We start from the raw sequence: 25,655 nt of genomic DNA on the forward strand, positions 1-25,655 counted from the left end.
CTCTTAGAATGCAGTCTAATTTTGATATGACAGAGCAGGATATAGGTAAAGCACGTAAACTTACAGTGCAAGCGTCAATTGATGCAAGAAGCAGAGAATTTCAGTTCAAGATACTAAATATATTATCACTAAACTATAAGTTGTTTAAAATGAAATTGGTATATTCCCCTTTGTGTTCATATGGGTGTATTGAGAATGAAATTATTATTATGTGGAACTGTAAGGTGTCACAAACATTTTGGAGGGAAATAACATCTTTTCTTACGATTATAGATATTTTGTCATCCCTTAATGTGAAGACGGTATTAATTGGAGGTAAGATTGATATAAACAAAACACTGGTAAACCATATTTTACTTATAGGAAAAAGATGTATTTATGCAAGCAGAAGTAACAACACTATTCCCTGTTTGTCCTCTTTTAAGGCTATGTTATCAAAATCATATCGTGAAGAGTGTTATATTGCAAAGAGACAAGGAAAGATCAATGTGCATAACCGGAAATGGGAACCACTCAGCGGTATAATCGAGCTGTAGATATTTTTCACTCAATGTTTACGCCATGGCACTTTTATGTTGTTGTTTTTTTTTCTCTCTCTCTCTGTCGATATGGCATAGATTTCAAATAATTAGATTGTGTATATGCGCTTACCACTCTGCATGTCAATGGCAACCTTCCGACTATGTCAGCTTTTAACATTCCTTTCCGTTATAAACCCACACAGACAAAATACCTTAAGAGAAAAAATTACTTAATGTGCATGTATAATATTAAGAAACTGAACAAAATGTATTCTTTGTCATGTATCTCTCATCTGTGATTGCTTCAAGAGTGTTATATGAGGACCAAATAAAACATCACTTGGATATAAAAAAAATGGCATCCAAAATGGTCGCATGCTATGACAATACGCGTACGAAAAAGATTGGTATTAACATTATACTGAAGCTTATGAAAACAAGATATAACTAATAATTCTATTTTGCCAAATAAAAATACAAAATGGCTTTATGGCCGCAAAGAAAAAAGAGAAAAAAGTGCGAAGTTACTAAATTCCGGCTGGAGTAAATAATGTGCGATGCTGCATGTCGAAAGTAATAGTCTGTTATTATTATGAATCTTGTCTGCTTATACTAATTCTTCACAGTCGTCTCATATCTTGATCATGCCACATACAGATTCAATTGTCCATGACCATTGTATAGATATATAATCAATATGATTCATAGAGCAGTCTACCTAACTATGATATTCGTACATGAGTACTGGATTATTAATTACAAGTGTATTATCATGTTGTTTTGGGGTTTCAGTTTTGTTTTGGTTTGTTTTGTTTGTTTGCTTGTTGCTGTTGTTTTGTTAACGGCGTGTTACAATTGTACATATGATTTCACCTGTGCTTTTGCCACTTTTTTCAAAATGTGTATGTATATAAGTATACCCATAAGTATAAAAAGATCCAACTCGAGTCTTGAATAATATCTTCAATACCACAAATGCATGCTCATGGATTAAGACAAGAAGCTCTTGGTTATCTCAGTAACCTTCTCTTCGTCACTATCACATTATGATTGAGATTGACATGTCTTGTCCACTGATTATTAGTGTTTAGAATTTATGCATGACTTGTAAAGAAAACGGTATAATCTCGCTATCATTCAATCTGTTGTGTGTTTTCTTGCAGGGTTCATTGCTGGCTCACCTACATTGTAATCTGAATGTAGTAAGAAATGTTCAGTAATATTCAACTGGGATTGGAGAAGTGTAATGTGCATTCGTTTGTCAGCAGAGTTAAGTTGGTTTAAATTTTGCGATTTTAGTAGAGACGAAAACCTTTAAATCTTTAGGCACAAAAATATGGCTAATATTTCAATGGTGCCAGAGACGCATAGAGGCTTTGGAATTTTTACTGACTATAATACAGGATGATTGTGACAAACAGTATGGACTATTGGGCGCAAGGAGGAACCTCTGAGAGAAAAAAAGGGGAGGGGAAAAACCTGATATTGTGGCAAGTGCCAAAATGCGCGACAAAACTCTGTAATGTAGGGGAACCCGGGGCAAAGAGGAACACAGGGCAAAGTGAAACACCCTCATTAAACGTAAATATATTCAGTCTTGAATCTAAAGCTCATGCACCAAGATACCTCTACGGATGCTCCATCTTTTGATATCAGAGCTGTGTACATAAATAATTGTATGTGTGTCTTTAGGGAAAATATCTGTTTTGAATACCTCAAAACCAACAATTAATGACTATATATTCTATGCCGAATTATCATGCGTATCTGAAATAGTATCTCGAAAACCATGGTAAATGTCAAATGTTTAATGAATTGGTTAAATAAACTTGAAACTTGAACTTGAACAACGATGCGTGGACTTCAATTCAATTCAATTCAGTTCAAAATGATTTTATTTCCATAGAAAGTAATACAAAGTAATTTAAGCTTCCACAAATCGTGATATCAGGGCTAGCAAATATTGGCCAACGTCACATTGATGCATGTTGGGAAGAATTATACATGGTTGGGGCAAAGTGGACTGGGAGGTGGAACATGTTAACTAATTGGCTTGTGAGTAAAATGAAGTTTGGCGCGTTTCCACGCACGCCGCATGCCTTGCGTTTTGTATTCTTATACTTTGCCTAAATTATCCAAACATCCCATCAGAAAAATCCTCATTGGATTAAAATTCGATTCCTTTGTAAAAAAAAAAAAAGCAAAAGCTTTGTGGTGTTTATCAGTGTATGGGAGGGTAAATTACTTAGGTGTAATACCCCTTACCCCTTCCCAAACTCTTCCAACGCTCTCACCGCCACAAACTATTAAGTACACAGTGCTGGTGCACACACGGTAGTAGAGGTTACAGATACAGCATTTCATATTCCCCTGAATGTTTACCATCAGTATTTGTCTTACTTTTTTGATAGAACAAATCCAATTATTTCACCAAAAGTTTGCATCAGATCGCTGAATTTGAATTCTGAAAACCCTCCTCCTCAGCCTCTCTCAGTCGCTCCGCTTCCACGCACACACCGAGTATCCTCTAATTTCTGCTTCCATCCCTCCCCCTTCATCTTCAAAACGGATCGACAACCGTACTTGTATGTGTGTTTTGGATAACAATGTTTGTGTGTATGTGCATAATGTTTGTACCAGTGTATGTGTGTATGTGTGTGTGTGTGTGTGTGTGTGTGTGTGTGTGAATTTGGTAATTTGAACATACATTAATAATATGTGATCGCCGCAACGCAAAAGCTATTTTAAGAGAGGATGGGGGAGAGGGAGGGTGGGGAGAGAAAAGACGAGGCCTTCTATAACTTTTCAAATAAAACTACTATAGGTGTTACAAAAAACATCTCCCACTTTTGATCCTTAATAATTCGAAAACTACACATCAGATAACATTGTCATTGATATGAGTGATAGCTGAATAGTGTACAATTTAGTTAGATGTGATTTGAATATGAGAGCATGTATCAGTTTTGATATATCCATAATTAATTTCAAAGTTAAGTTCAGATTCTGGTCAAATTCGAACCCTTTAAACAAAATTAATTTTACACGAGGAGCAATGATGTGTATGTGAGTGTGTGCTTACAATGACTCTGAACAATCACGTAAACCACGAATACCACCTTTTTTCAGAACTCTGCTGACTAGATTACTGGACTCTTCCTCTCATGAATGCTTTATCAATAATTTATGATGGACTACCCTGGGCACTGCTAGTCTAAATTCATGGTGAAGGGTAAAATGCATGCACATCAAATGAAAGAATAAGCACATGTTTCCATGTGCTTGGGTACACAACATCTCAGGATGAATAAAGACTAGCTGTGATAGTGTAATTCCTCATGAATATGTAATAGAGCATTCAAACCCTTGCCATTGTTCAGGACCATTGTCTGGGTGTTAACCAAATACTCCCATACACACCATTGACCCCTGTGCAAAATTAAAGTTTTGTACAGAGGGTTGAAAATAGAGCAAAATCTGAAATCTGTATAACTTAAAAGTAAATCTTGAATTTAAAATAGTACTGGTCCAGCACTGGTGATGTACCGGTATTAGCCTTTGAAAAATCCTCTCTCGCTGTATGGTGGCGAGCGATGTTGCACTCGGCTGGGCTCGCTTCTTTCTAGACCGGGGGCCCAGAGCATTTATTCAGCTGAAAAGGGTCACACTTTTTGATGGTCTCATCATATAAGGATGTGGCTAAGGGTCAATAAAATGAATTGCTGGCAAGTCACATCCTGTACCGTAAGCCTAGGGGCCACAAAAAGGGACCCCGAAAAATGGATTTATTCAGCCGAAGGGGGTCACGGACAAAAGTTGGTGGATATTGTTCCTTTGGGTGTACTTATCATGAAAACAGCAATGCCAGCTATTTCATCCTGTACGGGGCCCCAGACAGTAGCCCCAAAGGGCCCCACAAATATGGTGTTATTCAGCTGAAAAGGGTCACGGCTAATTTATTTTGCAATGGAAGTAGTACCCATCAGAGATATACAAAACACCAAAGCCAGCTATTTTATCCTGTACGGGGCCCCAGACAGTAGCCCCAAAGTGCCCCCCCCCCCACACACACACACACACACACATACTCACACAAGAGTTTCATTCAGCTGAAAAGGGTCACGGCTAATTTCTTTTGCAATGGAAGTAGTACCCATCAGAGAAATCCAAAATACCAAAGCCAGATATTTTATCCTGCACGGGGCCCCAGACAGTAGCCCCAAATTGCCCCCTTACCCCCTTCTCCACCCCCCCCCCCCCCCCACACACACACACATTGATTTTATTCAGCTGATAAGGGTTATACGGCTGCTTTCTTTTGTAATCGGAAGTAGTACTCATCAGAGATATCCAAAGCACTAAAGCCGGTTATTTTATCCTGTACGGGGCCCCAGACAGTAGCCTCAAAGTGCCCCTACACACACACACACACACACACACACACACACACACACACACACATGCAGATAGACATTCGTAATGTCCTTCAAAACGTACCTATTATAGCTTTTTTAATTCTTCAGCAGTTTTTTTTCTGATATCTAAAATACTGTTCAAGTAACCACATTCAAAAAGTTCATGTATAAAATCATGTATGATTTTATGACAATTTTGTATCAATGAAAACAATCTAATACTTTTGTGAAAAGTGCAAACAAAAACTAAATGTTTCCTTTTTCATTGAATAGGAATGTTTATTCTTACGCAAACCATCAGAATGTACCCTGTTAATGCAAAGTCATGTAAAAACAATCTATGCCAGTTATTTACTAAACAAAGTCTATAGGGGGTACTACATACAAGGAACTATGTTTCAGTCAGAGAACCAAGATAAGTATTTTAAATACTGTAGAAATAGAAATGTTCATGTGCATTTTAATGTCGTGAATTTAGAGACAGCCAAGTTTTGGGAAATTAGAATACCCATGCGAAAGTTCTTTAATATCTACATTATATGCATTGAGTGCAAGTGGCGATTCACAAAAATTTCATACTGTGAAAATATCTAGCTTTACAGTGACTTGTAAAGGGTGTGTTAGATCAAGGAGGTACACGTGTATATGTACCTCCGCAGTTAGATGATGTATTATAGTAATAAGCAGACAGCCAGCTGTTGCTTAAAATACATATCATTTTTGTTTCAATTCTGTATCCCAGTTTTTGATGATGATTTGTGTGGGTTTACTTGTTATAGCATTATTAAATATCACATAAAAAGCTAGCCATGAGAATAGCACACAGATGTTTCATCCGTTCCACTGGATATCTGAATAGACCTTAATTATCATTTTTTTTTCAAAAAATGAAAAAAAGAATAAGAAGAGAATAATGCATTACCGGCTGGTATGCTATAGTGATGGGAGGGGTTGCATAGGGTGTCATTGTTACAGATGCTCATTTTGCTACCTTTTGTGTGATTTATTTGTTTGTTGGAAGTGTTAAAATGAAGTTTGTAGTACATACAACTGACCCTGAGATAATCACAGCATTTGGGAAAGGGACATCATGGTAACTGGATGAAAATACAAAATAAAATATAAATAGCAAACTTTCCACATGTAATGAGAGAGAGAGAGAGAGAGAGAGAGAGAGAGGTGCGTGTGTGGGGGGGGGAGGGGTGGGAAGAAAAAAGGAGACAGGTTCAAGTTTCACACTTATCCCCTGTAATAAGTGTCAACATCACCACGGATTCTCCCAGGAATCGCACCTCTCAACCGGTTTTATCCTGCAAAGAGAATTTATGCCGGAGACCACATGTTTCCCTGGCTGTGTTGCAATTTGGTGTTTTTGATATCTGTGTTGCAATGGTTACGGTTACTTTCTTTTGTAATCGGAAGTAGTACTCATCAGAGATATCCAAAGCACTAAAGCCAGTTATTTTATCCTGTACGGGGCCCCAGACAGTAGCCCCAAAGTGCCCCTACACACACACACACACACACACACACACACACACACACACACACACACACACACACACACACACACACACACACACACACACACACAAACACACACACATTGGTTTCATTCAGCCAAAAAGGGTCACGGCTAATTTCCTTTGCAATGGAAGTAGTACCCATCTGATATCCAAAATACCAAAGTCAGATATTTCATCCTTCACGGGGCCCCAGACAGTAGCTCCAAAGTGTTTTGCTTTATTCTCTTTATTGTTTGCATCTCTTCTTCTTTTTAAATATGCTCTCCTTCGTCTTCATTTTCGCGACAACGACAACGTCCTCCTCATCATCATCAGTTCTGCTGTTCTGGCAAACATTTTCCAGCGTATCGGCTACGTTCGATTTTAGAGCGGCGAGAGCGGAAGACATGCATAATTGAGTCTGGGAAATTGTCGGAATAGCGTAGCTAAAGCGGCCAAAAGCGTTATCGAAGCAGGAATGAAGCGTCGTAGGAACAGGCCTTGATTTTATACGAGAGTAGGGAACTTAGTGAGAGCGTCGTTAAAGTGGGAAGGTCGTGCTTTGATCAAGAAAGCGGCGCAGCAGCGGGACCATGTCGTCGGTGTCTAGTTTAGACTACTTCCCGTTCTTGTGCCGCTGTTACTACGTTCAGAAAAACCTGGAATTGTTACGCTCATCCTACGGTATTTACACTGTCACTGCTCTCTCCCCGTTTGAGCTACGATTCAAAATAGGTCAATCTTGATGGGGAGATGGGGAAGAAATTTTGAACCAGTTCAAAATTTCTTCCCGATCTGTAAAATTGCCAGATCCCACCCCATCACCCAAACGCTGCTGCTACGATGCTCCCGGTCCCAGTACCATTTTGCCGCTCTCTCCCGATCTGACAGATGGAATAGATCGGGATGCAGATCTTGATAGTGGAATTACATGTGGGGACACTTTAGGAACACTTCGTGGGGCCCCGTACAGCTATATAACTGGTTTCGGTGTTTTGATACATCGTTGAGTACCAAGGTACTTCCATTGCACAAGAAATTATTGCAGTGATTCTTTTCACTTAGAATAAAATAATACGGCAGCAATTTCCAGCTACTGGCTGGGGGCCCCTTAAAGAATGAAAATAACTGGATGGGTTTGTGTTTTACGTATCTCAGCTGATAATTCCACTGCCAAGGAAAATATGCATACATAACTCTTTTCAACTAAAAACACTTAATTCATATGGGGTGGGAATACCTTGGGGCTATACCTGTCAAGGGCCCTGCATCCGGGCCAATTTCGCACCTCTTTTAATCGAGTTCTTTAATGTTGAATTAAATTTAGCAAAAATTTCGCCTAGATGACATGGTAGTTCAATGTCATAATCTCTTCATTCAAATTCATTTTGAAACATTCACATTACCTTTAACCTTATTCTAAATAACACTTTTTCAACTGAAATCCATATATAAGACAAGCACCATTCCACTATCTGTTCATTCATAAATTCATAATGATGTAGTCACGTGATCACATGCTGCGCTCGTTCATTCAAATCAATTTCTGGCCTTCTTATTTAACATGTTCTGCAGTCTATTAAACAGATATGTTCATGCTTGACCTCTTTCCTTATTTTCTTTCATCGTAGTTATTGTTTTGTAAGCATCATAACATTTCATGTTTTCGTATTCGTTTAAGAGACTTTGACAGCAGTTTTTTTTTTTTTTTTTTAACGTGCTTTTTAAATCCGAAGAAGTAAGAAGCCACAAATTATCTGGCCGTTACGAGCGCTTTATTACGAGCGGTCGGCTAGATCCAGGAAGTCAAGGTTATGATCCTCAATTTTTTTTTTTTTTAATAATTCTTTCTATGTTTTCTAGAGATATACGTCTGTATCTATTGTGCTGTCATGACTGTAAAAAAATGAAGTTAATCTGCATTACTGGTACACGTATATGCCTATAATGACATGTATAAATGAAAGAGAAGGAGCGTTACAGAACAACCAAATCCAGTTATACTAGATAAGAAATATGATACTTTTACTGCTTTATAACAGTAATTTATAGATGAAACGAAAACACACATAGAAAGACACGTTAAAATGATCTGAAACAAAGAAATAGCATGATTTGAATTTGAATGAACACGTTTGGAATTTGACTGTCTTTCGCGAAATGTAATGACTGAAATACCCTTTTCGGCAAGTCAAGGTGAATTTGAATGAACGTAGGGTACCAGCCAATTTGAATACCCATTTTACGAATTCGAACCTTCTATCAAATGAACAGACAAAAGTGCGAAATTGGCTGGGAAAACCTAACTGGCTTTGATGTTTTGGGTATCTTTGATGTAAACTAAGGCCTACTTCGATTGTAAAAGAAAAACAACTATGACTCTTTTCAGCTAAATGTTGTCATAATAATCATGTGGGGAGGGGCACTTTATGGCTACTGTACTGGGCCCAGTACAGGATGAAATGACTGGTTTTCGTAATATGGTCATCTCGGTTGTGCACTATACAGAACTATGCTTCCTTTGCAAATTTCTTGGGTGTTTTGCTACTGTAACCTATAGGACCCCGTATACAGGATAAGATGACTTGCTTTGGTGTTTGTGATATCTCTGTTCAGTAGGCCATGATATTTACGTTACAAAAGAATTTGTAAGACCATTTTCAGCTGATTCACAGTACATGTATAATGGATGGGACACTGTGGAGCTAACTGTCTGGGGCTCTGTACAGGATAGAATAACTGGCCTTGGTGTGTTGAATATCTCTGATAGGTACTTCTTCCAGCGCAAAAGAAATTACCCGTGTTTGGGGCTACTGTCTGGGGCCCCGTACAGGATAAAATAACTGGCTTTGGTATTTTGGATATCTCTGATGGGTACTACTTCCATTGCAAAAGAAATTAGCCGTGACCCTTTTTAGCTGAATGAAACTATGTGTGTGTGTGTGTGTGCCGGGGGGGGGGGGGGGGGGGGGGGGGCTCCTTTGGGGCTACTGTCCGGGGCCCCGTACTGGATAAAATAGCTGGCTTTGGTGTTTTTGATATCTCTGATGGGTACTACTTCCATTGCAAAAGAAATTAGCCGTGACTCTTCTCAGCTGTACGAATAAAGTTAATGTTTGTGTGTGTTTGTACGTATGGCCTATGGGGGTGGGGCACTTTGGGGCTACTGTCTGGGGCCCCGTACAGGATAAAAAATAGCTGGCATTGGTGTTTTGGATAACTCTGATGGGAACTACTTCCATTGCAAAAGAAATTAGCCGTGACCCTTTTCAGCTGAATAACACCATATTTGTGGGGCCCTTTGGGGCTACTGTCTGGGGCCCCGTACAGGATAAAATAGCTGGCATTGCTGCTTTCATGATAAGTACACCCAAAGGAACAATATCCACCAACTTTTGTCCGTGACCCCCTTCGGCTGAATAAATCCATTTTTCGGGGTCCCTTTTTGTGGTCCCTAGGCTTACGGTACAGGATGTGACTTGCCAGCAATTCATTTTATTGACCCTTAGCCACATCCTTATACAATGAGACCATTAAAAAGTGTGACCCTTTTCAGCTGAATAAATCTTCTGGGCCCTCGGTCTATATGTTTATCAGAAGCTCGTTGCGATTATGCGTTGAGCAATTACATGGGATTGCATCGGGATTCCTGCTGGAATCGCATTTCCTTTGCTCAATTTTTACCACTGTAAGTTATATTCATTTCTGGTCAAATTCCCTTTGTTTGCGTTTATTTACGTAACTTGTTGACAGTCTCAGATTTGCGCATAATAATAAAAGAGCACAGTTTCTAAACATAGTGTCAAATGATAATGCATAATATGATAACGGGTAAATCATAAAACACACACACACACACACACACACACATACACACATAATACATCATTATATCCATACAAGTATATATGTATATATTTTATATATATATATATATATATATATATATATATGCGTGTGTCTGTGTGCATAATGTTGTGATATCAAATAATTGTGATATTCACCACTGTTTAATACTTCTTCAAGGTACTTGAATCTTTAGGAAAAACATAATAGATACATATATTGTGTATCAACATGATCAAGGTTAATCATTATAATGTACAAAAACATCTGCGACCTTCAATGTGCCTGAACATAATATGTGTGTGTTAGCGTGTATTTTTAAATGCATGTATATTATACTTGTTCATGCACTCATTCATTATTCCATTTACATATATAACACATACACAGGAAATCTTTCCCTTCCTTCTCTCTCTCTCTCTCTCTCTCTCTCTCTCTCTCTCTTCATATAAATTTACATTCGTTTGAGTTTATGCCTGCCTACGATGATTGTAATGCAAACATGTATGTTTGTCTTGACAAAGCAAGTTGACTTATAATCATGAAAGCGTGAAAGCATTTTTCACTGATCTCAAATCAAGTATAAGGACCATTGTACAAGTGAGGATATCATAACTGAGCCTTACGATGGCGGGTGAATATTTGCATTCTTGAGTTTATGTGTACACATGACGAACTAAACTCGATTTTGTCAATTTGTAAAATCACTCACTTACAAACAGACAAGACGGGGGTGTTTTACGTCAGTGTTAACATAGTGTTTTGTAATAGTGTATATCAATCAATCAAACAATCTTTATTGAAACACTTATAGAGTTATTCACATAAACGATCATAATAAAAAATCCATATATTATACAATGAAAATAGTAGATGTCGCACAATGCCGGCTGGTGGTAGAAGCTTTCGACCAGTCAGCTTTATTGTCTGTTTGTACAAAATGGAAAAGGCGTTTTGAGCATTACAAACCATAATGGAGTAATAAACATGAAATTGAATGTAATTACATTACACTTCATTGTCTTCATTGCCTCAAATATATCATTGTATACCAAAGATGACAAAAGCATTCGGTAAAAATAGCTTACATAACTATGTATATGATATAATATGCCTAAACATACTGCATGTATGCATTTTATACACTTTAAAAAACGACATGGTAAATGTACATTCTAAATGTTGTTACTAGTCCTCCAACTTTTTTTTTTCATTTTATGCGTCGTTTACACCATGTTGCCGGCGGCCACGGCCGGCCCGTTTGCTCAAAACGTAGCGCGCCTTGGGTAGATGAGATATTCTCCTGTCTTTTTTTTCCCTCCGTATGCTTAGTCTTCTTCATTCCAATTCTCGTTCCGGTGAACATGTAGCTATCAGATGCAGTTCTTACGGCGTCCGGTTAGGCTAGTATTTCGTCGCGTCTAAGTACGGACCGCCTCCAAGTTTTGATACGGCTTATCGCGTACTGTCACGTTTTGTTGCATTCACCCCGTGTTATTACGGCATATAAATGTACACTGTTTCTCATTAAAACCGGGACTGCAGTGGCAATTATTTTGACAGTTTAAAAATCTGACACGGCATCCACGGCAATCACGTGGTTAGATTTGATATTCAACAAGAGGTTTGAGAAGTGACAACAATGAAATTTTGATTTACCATTTCATTCTTTTAAAGTAGCCTATATTATAATACATGTTCATAAATATAATACAATGTAGTGTGTGTGTGTGGTATGAATACACTTCTTGCTGACTTTCCGCAGACTGACCCATTCATGATAATGAACACTGCCTCTTACTGATGGCTGAAAATCTTAATAGTTAATAAAGACGTCACTTGCAAGTTGATCAAGGGACGTAAAAAATTGAGATAATTACGATAATCATATCATAAGCAAGGTGATTAGATACCAATAATACGATCTATACTCTCTAAAAAAATCGAGTGAAAATATTCACTCTTAAAAGAGTGAGTACAAAAAAGAGTGAATTTAGAGTGAAAATGGAGTGAATTTTGAGTGAAAATGTTCATTTTCACTCGTTTTAGAGTGACGTCAAGGATCACTCCAAAATCTTCGAGTGATCCCTGAGGTCACTCCAAAATGAGTGAAAATGAACATCTTCACTCAAAATTCACTCCAATTTCACTCTAAATTTACTCTTTTTTGTATTCACTCTTTTAAGAGTGAATATTTTCACTCGATTTTTTTTAGAGAGTAGAGATACAGGGAGAGAGAGGGAATAATGAGGCAGAGAGAGGGAGAGAGAGGGGGAGAGAGAGGAAAAGAGATGGGGAATAGATAGGGAGACTTTGTCTTCTGAATTCATTGAAGGTCAGAACGTGGATCTGTCAAATCTGGCTTATTCACAGTGGCTTAGACGAGGACACGGTATTACTAATGACAGATTCGTTCCATATTTTAATGACCTTGTCGTAGGCCTATTAATTGTGCAGAAATAATTTCACGGAAACATAGCAATCGGTTACGTAAGCGTGTTTCACCTCCAGCTATGGACAGACACGAGAAGTCCTCGATAATTTACGATTTTATTCAAGCTCTGCAACCACATCAATATACATCGGAACTGAGCGCGCGTTTTTAGATACTAGTAATGAGATCTCAAACAAGGGACTAGAGACGCGTTACTCAAGAGAGTATTAGGTTTGTTGGTCATGAAGTGGTTGTGGCTGACGTCCCCGCGATGTCTCCGTGACGTCTCCACGACGTCCTGAGTCCCGTTTCATAAAAACTTATTATCAGTGACAACTGCCACTTTTCTGTGACAAATTTGCTCTCATCCAATCAGATGCAAGGATTTCTGTAGCTTGTACGTAACAAGTATTGCAACTTGTCACTGATAACAAGTTTTATGAAACGGGGCCCTGGCAGGTGACGTATTCGTGACAAGCATATTCATGACGTCTTCTGGGGATTCGCCTCGTCTTTGGGGGAGTCGCGAGAGAATCGAATATGTTCGATTTCTCCGGGGAATCATTGTTTTTCCGTTTTCATCTGGTTTCAGAGCTGGTGTAAGGACTTCTCCTTAGTTGTGTCCAAGCCACGAGGACTAAAATATTTGTCCACGAGCTCTCTTACACGTCTTTGCAAAAGACCCATTGGCGGCCTACTAAATACGTTACGGAAGACTTTGTCGCGACTTCCAGGCGAACAGGTTGTCGCCTTGTTCGGTGACGTCTGTAATTGGACGTCACTATAGTAATCAGAGTCGCCTTCTTGGTGACAGTCATGTGTGTGTGTGTGTGACTGTGTGTGTGTGTGTGTGTGTGTGTGTGTGTGTGTGTGTGTGTGTGTGTGTGTGTGTGTTTGTGTGTGTGCGTGTTTGTGTGTGTGTGTGTGTGTGACTGTGTGTGTGACTGTGTGTGTAAACAATCTCACCGACCATCATGCGAAGAATTTGCTGGTCGATTGATGAAAATGTGGGCAACAATAATACAAAGAAAATACAAAGGGGATTCCACAATTCATTTTTCATGAAAATTACACATTGTATATATCAACTTGATACTAACATAATGGATTATGTTAAGAGTAACAATTATTCCCCCTATTTTCTGAAAGCGGTTAGTCAATTGCTCTTTCATTATGCTAGATAAGAGAATTTTTGTGGAATTTTCTTTATATTTCTTTATACAGTGTTAATTACATTTTTTATATGATAAAAACTGTTTATATGAATTTCATCGTACCTCCGTATGACACTAAAAGTTTCTCTTCGTGACGTCCTCATACTTACACTTTTTATTTTATTTTCAGCTTATAATAAATGACTACTTAGAGCTGGGACAAAAAAAAAAGGGGGGTACAAAAATGTCACGCAGATACCCTACTGCCCCATCCAACCCGTCAGAGTTTTTGGATTTTCAAATTGCAATAATCATTTATTCAACACTCTTGGTGCCTGCGCACTTCGGTGGAATGATATTTAGAATATTTTTTAATCAAAGATAAAATATACGGGGGGGGGACAAAGTAATTGACTGTTTAAAGCGTGTTATATAAAAATGCTAATTCTTGATATACGTTGTTCGTCTCATGGTGCACTCTGTTTTGGGGAGGATCAAAGGGGGCTCAGGAGGGTGGGGTGGGACTTGGGAATGTCCCTCTCCCACATGAGGGAGCTTATGTATTCTCAAAATCCAAATTACACGTTTGGTGATGCACCATTTGGTAGAATATTTGCAATTTCAAATGCAAAAAAAGAAGTAGTAATTAGTTTTCTATGTTATAAAATGAATGATGTACATTGTATAAATATTAACAGCCATTTCGACTAACCATGTAATAATTTTTCTTTTGTGTTTAGCTTTGAGTATGAAGATCAAGGTGACCAATCTCGACAAGCACTTGTGCTAACTTTTGGTTTCCTTGTTAACAAAAACAACTTTGTAGAATTATGCTACATGTATCATATTTAAATCTCAAATGTCATCATTTAATCATGTTATTGTAAAGGAGTAATAGATAAGTATTTTTTTCCATATATGTATGTACTTACAATTGTATTATGATTGAAAATGTTCATGTTCAAATTTTGTTGCTAATAAAAACTTCAAACTTCATAAACTTCAAACTTCAAGAGAGGAATTGTAGGGAAAATGTGAATAGTTAAATCTGTATTCGTGACCTCATGTTTTTGATCCACATAGTTATTGTGTGTCTGTAATCTGGAAGTTTGATTCACATATTTTAAACATGTCCTTTGACTAGAAAAACTGTTCACCACGGTTCAAAACTGTTTGCGAATTTGTTTGGAAGAATATTGTTTAACGAGTTCGATTGCACTTGTCAACGAACTCTGAAACTCTCTAGAATTTGCCACACTCGCAAACATTAGCAGCTTAGCGAGATACAACTGTACCTACTTAACGCACTGCTTGTTCTTATATGATGCCTATCACAACGGTGCCATCTTAGACAATATTCCGTGTACGTGTCCCCTATCTTTACACATGTAATAGGCCCACACTACGCGTATATAGATGAAAGCGGATAAAAAGTGTGGGTTACACCACAGATTACCTCTATGACAACGCCGTGATTGTACGGACCATTAGTGAGACGCCTTTCATGCTGTCTACTACCTGTTCATCATTAATGTAGCCCTCACCACGAGTACGCGCAGTGGAGAGCGGGCTAAAAAGTGTGGATTTATACCGTGGACATATACCGCTGGATCTGGATCGGAGATGAGGAGTGGAATAAGAATATATATTACATATTGATTTGGTATGCATCTGGTTACAAAAAAACAAACAAACATGAGCTACTTCTCTTTGACATTTCATGTCTTTTCTTGACTAGTTTTTTGACTTATGTTCAATACTGTAGTTTATTTTTTGTCTTTTTGTTTAATTATTGCCTTGTTATGTAAAGAATTGAAGCAGCAAACATCATTAAATGATCACTCGAAGTGAAATTTTAATCGAATCACTCGAAGTGAACATTTTAATCGATTTTATATAGAGGAATCGATTCAATCAGTTTTTAGTCCACGTCCCCATGGCCACCTGGCAGTATTACAGGTATCCCGAACCCAAAACATTCGCACACACACACACACAACACCCAACACACATACACGCGCACATAATTCTACACACACTTAATTGTGATACTCAAATTCACTCTATATCACGCTCATTTTCAACATGAACAGAAATAAGCTGTATTCTTCCCACTAGGGCTGTAGTATACTCATATACCATATCAAGTGAACAGGCAATTTGTTTTTTCCATCTCAAACCATGTATAGTAAATTGATACAAAATGACCCTCACACACACACACACACACACACGCGCAAACATCAAGGCAACCATACTATAATTTTTTTTTTCTTTTTCTGTGAGGTGCCCACGTTGTACAAGCATAGTCTTTTGAGTGGGTACCTCCACTTTTTTTTTTGGCAGAATGTATAAATATGTCTGTATGAAAAATGCCTAAATTTGTAATGATTATTGACAAATGTTATCCTTTGCTATCTATGTATCATTCCTTCAAACGTATGTCGAATCTATATTTTTTGTACATTCTGTTGAAAGAAGTGAAAATAAAACCTTTGAATTGAATTGAATAATAAATATAATATAATTCCACTTTGATAGTAATTATGCTCGTCAAAGCGGTAATTTTTTAAAAAAAAATTATTTGTTATGTATTTAAAACAAAAACATGAGAAATCCAAATACATATTGGGCGAAATCCAAACATACAAGCATTACATGATTGTAATCCATGGAATTAAGTTTTTAAAAAATACATTCAGCAAGCAGTGCTCCGATGAATTACAGATATTTCAAATAAGTCAATTTACCGCAGTGTATAACTGTAATCGATCAAAATCAAGTCAAGATGTTTGTTGTGTGGTCGATTGCTTGGAGAACCGTGATTTAACAGGATGTAATGGGCCGAATGCATAAAACAAGCAATTGCTTGCAAGCAATTGCTTCAAGCAAAAGCACAAGCTCGTCTCGTAAAAGGTCTAGCTCAAGCAAATGCTTAAATCCATATGCATAAACTTTTGCATGTGCTTATACCTTTTGCTTGACCCGCACAAGCAATTGCTTGCGTTTTCAACAAAAGGGACGTCACGCCTGTGCGAACACAAGAACAAAGGAATGTATTTGAAGGGGCATGTGTGTGCGAAAACATTTCCTGACATAGCAGAAGAGCTATGAAATGACACTCATAAATGCACACACAGAAGCACACACACAAGAATACACACACATGATTCCCATCACTGTTTTACAGCAGCCCGGATCTTCCAGATCGCACGTGCTGTGGAGCGGGTCTCTTTGCTCTCCACCGAAGTCAGACGTCTTACCTCTTTTTCATCACATTTTGCGTGCTAACCACTAGACATTCCCGTTGTTGAAATAAAATTTTTTTTTACTCTACTTATGAATAATTTCTTGTAGATTTATACCACTCCTTCACAAGTGTGGTTTTTCTTTCATGAATATGAAAATGATACTTAAAAGGGAACGTCCCAGCTAAGCAAAAGCTCAAGCTCATTTTACAGAGCTTGGAAAATCTTAAGCAATTGCTAGCAAGAGCTAGCAAAAGGTATTTTTTATGCATACGTTTTTAAGCAAATGCCTGGTCTCTAAGCAATTGCTTGAGGGCAGCAAGCAATTGTTTGTGCTTGCTAGCAAAAGCTTCTGCTCGCAAGCAATTGCTCGTTTTTATGCATACGGATTCGAGTAAAAGGCTAGCACAAGCAATTGCTAGCGCTTATGCATTCGGCCCAATGTGTGCGCGCGCTTATGCGCTTGTATCCTACATATACGTGGGGTATGCCTTGAAGAAGCCTTTGTAGATCATTTTAAGACCCGTTGGGTCAAAAATCTCCAGAATTTGAAGGACACGGCTCAGATACAGGTTGTGCGTGTGATTCATTTGATCCTCGAAGCATTAATCATTCTATAAATGAAGGTATAAACGTTCCATTTACTGAGATTGAAATTGGATCTTTAGTGAGAAAATTGAAAAGGAGTAAAGCACATGGTATTGATAATATTTTGAATGAGTTTCTGAAAAATTGTCCTGATATTGTACTAAGTGCTGTAGTCAAATTATTTAATCTGGTCTTAAACACTGGTTTTGTTCCTGCTAACTGGGCTACAGGCATTGTTGTCCCCATTTATAAGAATGAAGGTTCTATAGACGACCCCAACAATTACCGCGGTATAACACTTTTGAGTTGTATTGGTAAGCTATTTACAGCAGCCATCAATGTTCGGCTTACTTGCTACCTTGAAAGCATGGGTATATTAGGAGACGAACAAGTCGGTTTTCGATCCGGACATTCGACTATTGATCATGTTTTTGTTTTGCACTCCTTAATTTGAACTATATTTGTCAAAGAGGAAAAGATTATATTGTGCATTTGTGGACTAGTATCAAAAGGCATTTGACCTGGTTGATAGGTCCTCCTTATGGTCTAAATTAATAGCAAATGGTGTAAATGGCAACATTATGACAGTGATATAAAGTATAATACTGCAAAGTCCTGTGTTAGGGTAAAAAATGTCCTGTCGGTGCTCTTTGACTGTAATATTGGTGTTCGCCAGGGAGATATTTATCCCCACTTCTTTTTGCTATTTATCTTACTGATCTTGAATATTTTTTGAGTCGTCGGTATAAGGGTCTGGACTATGTGGCTGAACAAATAAGAACAAACTGGATGATATTGAGGTTTATTTACGAATGTTCATATTGTTATATGCAGACGACACCATTGTAATGGCTGAAAATCCAGATGACCTTCAGAATGCTTTGAATGCGTTGTATGAATATTGCAATTCATGGCGTCTTACAGTTAACACAACTAAGACTAAGATTATGGTATTCTCTAGAGGGAAAATTAGAAATAAACCTGTTTTTACTTTTGGAAAGAGAGTTCTTGATATTGTTGATGATTATGTTTACTTAGGGGTGACCATGAATTGTAATGGCCGTTTTAGTAAAGCAATTTCTAAACAAGTTTGTAAAGCAAAAAGAGCTGTGTTTAGTGTTCTCAGTAAAATAAAGAAATTTAATTTGTCTGTTGACATTGCGTGTGAATTATTTGATAAATTAATTCTCCCGATAGCATTGTTTGGCAGTGAAGTGTGGGGGTTTGAGGACATTAATCAAATAGATATTTTTCATAGGAAATTTCTGAGAAATATTCTGGGAGTAAATAAATCAACAGCAAGCAGTATTGTTTATGGAGAAACAGGAAGGTACAAACTTTCAAGCACTGTCGACATGAGGATGTTAAATTTCTGGTGTAGATTACTCTCTGGCAAGCAAACAAAATTATCATGTATGTTATATAGATTATTGATAAAAATGCATGAAGATGTTGATAATTTCTTTCACTCTAGATGGATTGCAAAAATTAAATCCATTCTAGAAAACAGTGGCCTAGGAAGTATTTGGTTGAACAAAGGCCATGTTAATACTGTATGGATTCAGAAAACTTTGGAGTTGCGAATGAAGGACAAAGATACTCAAAATTGAAACAGTGATGTCAATACAAATGGTCAATGTATAAATTATAGGATATTTAAGAACCATATGCATTTGGAGCCTTATCTGATTCGACTTGATTATGTAAAATGGAGGAATCTCTGTAAATATCGTTGTGGAAATAGCCGCCTCCCTTGAGTTAAAGGCCGTTACACGGGTATTCCAAGAGCAGATAGGCAGTGCGGCCCTCCTCTGCAACTTGGACCTAGTTGGTGATGAATTTCATTATTAATATGTTTCAATGTACATCATTTTGACTTGGAAAGGGAATTAGCTTATATTCCCTCTAAGTTTCGAATCCGTCCAAACACTTTAAAAATGTCGCTCTTGCTCAATACAAAAAAGGTAAAATTATTGTCCAATCTTGCCAAGTTTGTTAAAATTATCCTGCTCAAGTTAGGTAACTAAGTTTAATTGGAACATGCTCATTTTTGTTCTGGGGTTGTGGTACTTCTCCTATCTCTATACGATATGGCACGTCTTTACATTGTAACTATTTTGGAATGGTGCATTAACTATTCAATAAACTCTTTATTCCTCACTTTTGGTATTTATCTAAAAAATCATGATCTCATTTTCCACTTACCATACTGTATACTGTATATGCCCAGTGTTGTATTTTGAAAATGGAATGATATCTTTGTAGCTGTCAAATGATTAGCTGAATTTTGAAAGCTAGTAACAGATCTATATCCTAATTACTACAACCCTAGAACTCACCACCTTTTCTTTTTACACGACTGGTACACTACAGAACTACAGTGGTAGCTTTATACAGCGAGGTCTTCTGGACCTGGAAATTTTATTGTATGTGTGTACATGCGTAATTATATGAATACATGTTTTATGTATGCTAAAATATACACACACATATGGGTGTTCATGACCTTGATGTCCTTTTTGTGTCAGGCATTCCTTTGCATCGTGTTTTCAATGTATTTTATGATTATTAGATTTGTTCAGACATGTATGTATATATATGTTAACATCATGTTGGTTGTATTTTACCGTTACAAAGACATTGTAAATTTCTCATACTCCGAAAGGGGTCGTTAGAAATTCTTCAAATAAACTTCAAACTTCAAGTGGAAAGCGTTGATGAAGTGATTCGCGTAAGCGAGGGAGGGGTAACTTAGGTTGAAGGTTAGTCACCACACTAAGGGCACACCCACTTACACCATTCAACAAAACGCATCTCCTTGAAAAGCCTTCGCATTTATCGTACGCGTATACATTGACCTCGTGGACATGCATTATTACGTAATAAGCTGGGAGATCACAATTTTAGAGTCCCTATAAATCTAAACGACATTAGCAATCTACATGAATCAAACTTACCCAGCAATCTCACGAAAAGGAACGCTTTGTATAAAAATGTTCTCACACAAATATTACGTTATGAGAAACGGAAATATATAACTTATCAGATAAGTGTGTTTAAACATGGTATTCAAAATAATTGGAAAGTTATCAATATGGCTATCAACAAAAATAAGGACAAACCCGTATTACATCAATCAAATATGGTGGCCGTGATATATTTCTTGATGATTTTTCCTCAACAGTGAATATTTCTAGTCAGTATTTTTCCCAAATAGCAAGAAATTTTGCCCAAAATATTCCACATACTCCTCTGAATTTTCAAGACTCTGTTTTAGAAGTTCTCAATCCTAGCTCAATGTTTTTATGTCTTTGCATAAAAATGAATTATTAGATATAGTTCAGAATTTTAAAAAAAAATAAAGAAAAGTTCTGGATATGACGGCATTGATAATTTCCTCTTAAAAATTATTATAAATTATATTGTTGGGTTTTGCAAAAGCATTGCACATCTCATGCAATCCTTTACCTTCCTTGATAAGGTTTCAAAAGCTATTGATGAATTTCATCATACTACTGAAGTCTATACCTGGACCTCTCCAAGGCCTTTGATACCATAGGCCACAACATACTACTTCACAGATTATAACATTACAGTATCAGAGGAAAGGCCTTGGAGTGTTTCAGGAGTTACCTTACTAACCAAAAACAATTTGTATCTATCAACGGTCACACATCGACTATGCAAAATGGTAACTGTGATGTTCCTCAAGGAAGCTTATTAGGTCCCCTTTTATTTATTCATTATGCGAATGATATGTCAAATTCTTCAAGCATCCTCACTTTTTATTATTTGCGGATTGTGTTGTGTTATTATCTGATTCTGATTGATCATTTATTGATACTTTACAGTGAATTAATGAATTTACTTCAGTGGATAAGAGCGAACAAACTGTCAATTAAATTTGCAACCAAAAAAAAAAAAAAAAGCTCACCAGGGATTTGCATATTACTTCTGTATACGTTGTGTTATTTCAAGGAATATAGGTGTTATAAACAAATTTGAATTTATCTTTCAAAAAATGTACTTCTTATGTTATACTCTACCTTGATTCTACCTTATTTAGATTATGGGATACTCGCATGGGGTACACTTTTTTTAACTTATATAGAAAGAATATCATTATTACAGAAAAAAAAGATCTTCGCATCATTTTTTGTCACGAATCATGTAAAAGTCAATTATCATTTCACGAAAATAATATTTTGACAATGAATAATTTATATCGTTGGCAATGAGGATAATTCATGTATAAATTCACCAAAAATTCTCTCCCCTTTGTGTTTCTTTCCATGTTTAAAAAAAAAAATGAAACTCTTCATGCATATTTAACCCGTCAATCCCATGAATATCATTTGCCTTTGACTAGGACGGTTTTTGCAAAATCTTTATTCTCTTTTTCTAGAGCAGAATTCTGGAATTCTCGTGATAATAATAATAAAAAAAAAGAAGTTTTAAGTTCTAATACTTTTTCCTTAAAGTTAAAGAATTATTTAAAAACTTCGTATGCAACATGCATTTGCTCCTTTTTTATGTTTGATTTTCAAAATTTTTGTTGCTGCGGTTAAATTTTACTATACTCTTCAGCGCGCCCGTGCTTCTGTACCTCTAGTGCCCTGGTTATTACCACCATTTACTTCTCCCCTCCCTCCCCCCCCCCCTTTATTGTCCACCTCGGACTTACTACCTTCCTCACATCTTTCTATCCTCTCATAATAATCTTCCTTACAAGAGAGCCGCATTATGTTTGTTAATGTGCTTCCTTGTGTGTGCACGCATATGTGTATTACCCTGTCTTTTTATATCTCTTAGGGAAATTGTCTCTTTTGTTGTTGTTTTTTCGGCAATTAGATTTTTGTTTTTGTTTTTTGTTGTTGTTGTTTTTTGTCATGAGGAGACTGAAGCTACACGCTCTGCTTTTTAGCAGTCTCCACCATTTCCAACAATTTTGCTTCTGCCTTTGCGATAATGACATAACACATATTTGTATCTTTGTTGTTATTTACCTGTGTCTCTATTACATGTTACTATGGTCATCGCATTTTTGTACTGATCCATATACATTCTGTGCCTGCTTGTACGAGATCGATACGAGAATGTACGAGAATGATAAATCACTCGGACTCGGGTTTCTACGGGAGTGTCGTAATTTAATCTTGTCTTTCGTCGCAACTCACTCCAATCCATTTCACTCCGTGAAAACTGTGACAGAGAATGATATAAACAGAGGCATATAATTAATACATGTGTTAACATACTGGCATAAATGAATGTATGCATAGAAGGATAAGGCACTGTTTGTACCAATAAATGCATCTTATAAGTTAACACTCAGCATCTGGCTCTTTACTTGTGTGTCTTGTTTGCATTTATCTGACTCGAACCTCAACTCTAGCTATATCGTTTCCATAGTAAACCTTTGCTTTCTCTCAGAAAAACTATCATTATCAGTGACACCGATATTAGTGAATGAATGGGAATTTCTTGTCCGGATTTAACTCATATCAGTATGACTTGAATGAGCCCTTTAAACTGTCGCAATCCTTTACGTCCTTTGTTTGAACAAGTTTCTTATTAACCTTCATATGGTAATCCTTTATACTAAATCATGAATCTTTCACTCGAGATACCAATAAGACAATATTACTTGTCTCTTCTTACATAGATGAATATTCATGATTTAAGAATCAGAGTTGCCAAGTAAGGGTAGCACCAAATGTTTCAGCATTGGCAGCTGAAAATGTTATAAAAATAAAATAAACCTGTAACAGCACCATAGATTGCCTTTGAAGACCAAACTTCATTACAGCCTTCATAATTCTTCTCAAGTTTAGTTACAGTACTTTCAGTGCTGTTTTACTTGGCAGCCTTTATTGACATGTACAATCTAAACAAATAGCTGTATGTGACTTTGGCTTGACCTTAAGCCTGATTCATTTGACATTCAACTTTCATACATACACAAACGTGTTCTCCAATTGAAGAAGAAACTTTCAACTATCTAGGTTTTACCAACCAAAACTGCAAGTGCTTGTTGCATAATCGTGTTCTTACACTGAACCTAAATTTCTGTAATGTACAATGTACATAAGCGTACTTCGGTCAAGCGAAGCACACACGCATTAATCTGCGGTACACATTCTGTCACTGACTACGGTAACATTGCACAATTAATGATAGCCAAATTTATACATCTTTAGAAACATATTTTCAACAAATACTTTAGAAAGGAGTAAATTACTGACCTCCGTGCCTATATTTGTCGCTTTGGATTTACCAGGATTCAGGATTCTCAAGATAATCCTGGATTTTCTCGTTGCAAACAGGGCGAGTCGTTCATTGCGACATCACGAATTTCAGTCTCCGTAGATGGCGCTGTGAATTATGCGTATCTCGTAATTTGCGAGATAATTAAATTGATCAAACTTTACACATTCTATTGTATTCCTGATTATTTGTTTGTTGGAAATGAAAGAAATCAACTTGAACTTGACTTGAACTATGCGTCTTTAATCTGTAAGTATTATGATTCAGAAATTTTGAACATGTTTTGCGACAAGAAAAACTGTTTGCGAATTTGATTGCAATTGATTACGAATTCGATTACAATTGTCAACGAAACCTGAAATTTCCATGAATATGCCACGCTCAAAAACATTCGCAGCTCGGAGAGATACCAAAATAGGCGTGTTCACATCAGCCCGATAAAAATCCAAGTTCGAGATATTTTTCGCGATTGCGAATTAGCGCGCTATTTCATTTCTAATTCACATCAGCCCGAAGAGAATTTTTTTCGAGCTAATTCGACAGCTGAGTATGTGCAAACAGTAATGTGTGTGCCCTCTCAAAAATCCCTCATGATTTGTGTGCTGTTTGCCTCGATCGATCGGGTCACACACGCTAGGCAGGATGGGATGCATCCCGCTAATTTCTCGAGTCGTTTTCACATTATCAAAGAGCGGGCTACTATCCCGCTATTTCAGAAATTTCCCGAGTTGGACTCAAGAAATTTTCTCGATCAGAGCGATACAATCAGAGCGCCAATTTGCGTTCACATTATCAAAAAGTCGTTATTTCGTGATCGGGTTAATTTCTCAAGTCAGAAAATAGCGCGCTATTTCGAAACATCGGGCCGATGTGAAAACGCCTTGTCGCGCTACTGACTCCTCTGCGCTACCAGCCACTGCGATCTCGACCTATCTCAATACTGTGGAAGAGAGTCGTTTTTCCTATCCATGTTTCCCTATTCTCTATCTTTTCATCGACGTATAGCCCCCGTCACGAGTACGCGTGAACAGAAGCGTTTCAAAAAGTGTGTGATTTAGTTTTAATACATGTAAGTGATTCCGAAGTGAATGTGTACATGTACAATAATAGTATATTTAATTTTTTTTATGGCTCTGGTTAAAAAAAGCACGAGCGACTTCTCTTGATATTTCATGTCTTTTTGTGACCAGAAACATTGCTTTTAATGATGCTGTTTATTTTATTTATTTTAACCTGTAATTTTTATCTTGTCATGTTTAGCGTTAAGGCAGAAAACAATGATCATTTATTATGAAAATTTCAATTATTGAACTATCGATATTGAGGAATCGATTCAATGAATTTTGCCCCACCTAGTACTAACTACTAGTATTAATGCCATTATCCCAAACCAGCACATTCGCACTCACACACGAATAACCACACACATACACACATACACGCTACGATACACGCACTTTATTTTGTATTCTTTATTTAAATTTCATTCTATATCACGCTCATTTGTAATATGAACAGAAATAAGTAGCTTCCCACCAGGGCTGTAGAATCTTTACTATTATTATTCTTTTAAACAGACTATATTTTTATTTTCCAGATCATCACATGATGTATACTAATTTGGTATAAAATTATACTCACACTCACAAACACGCATAAATACTTACACACGGAGGC

The 25,655-nt window shown here is 37.1% G+C and overlaps 1 protein-coding gene across 1 annotated transcript in view; it reads right to left on the reverse strand.

Annotated features, from left to right (window-relative positions):
* LOC139734426 (NXPE family member 3-like) overlaps positions 1 to 25,655 on the reverse strand; it is a 50,616-nt gene that overhangs the window by 24,822 nt on the left and 139 nt on the right. The window lies entirely within an intron of this gene.

Source organism: Diadema antillarum, unplaced genomic scaffold (assembly GCF_040938485.1).
Source record: "Diadema antillarum isolate AM-2024a unplaced genomic scaffold, OU_Dant_1.0 scf00000026, whole genome shotgun sequence".
Taxonomy (NCBI): Eukaryota; Metazoa; Echinodermata; class Echinoidea; order Diadematoida; family Diadematidae; genus Diadema; species Diadema antillarum.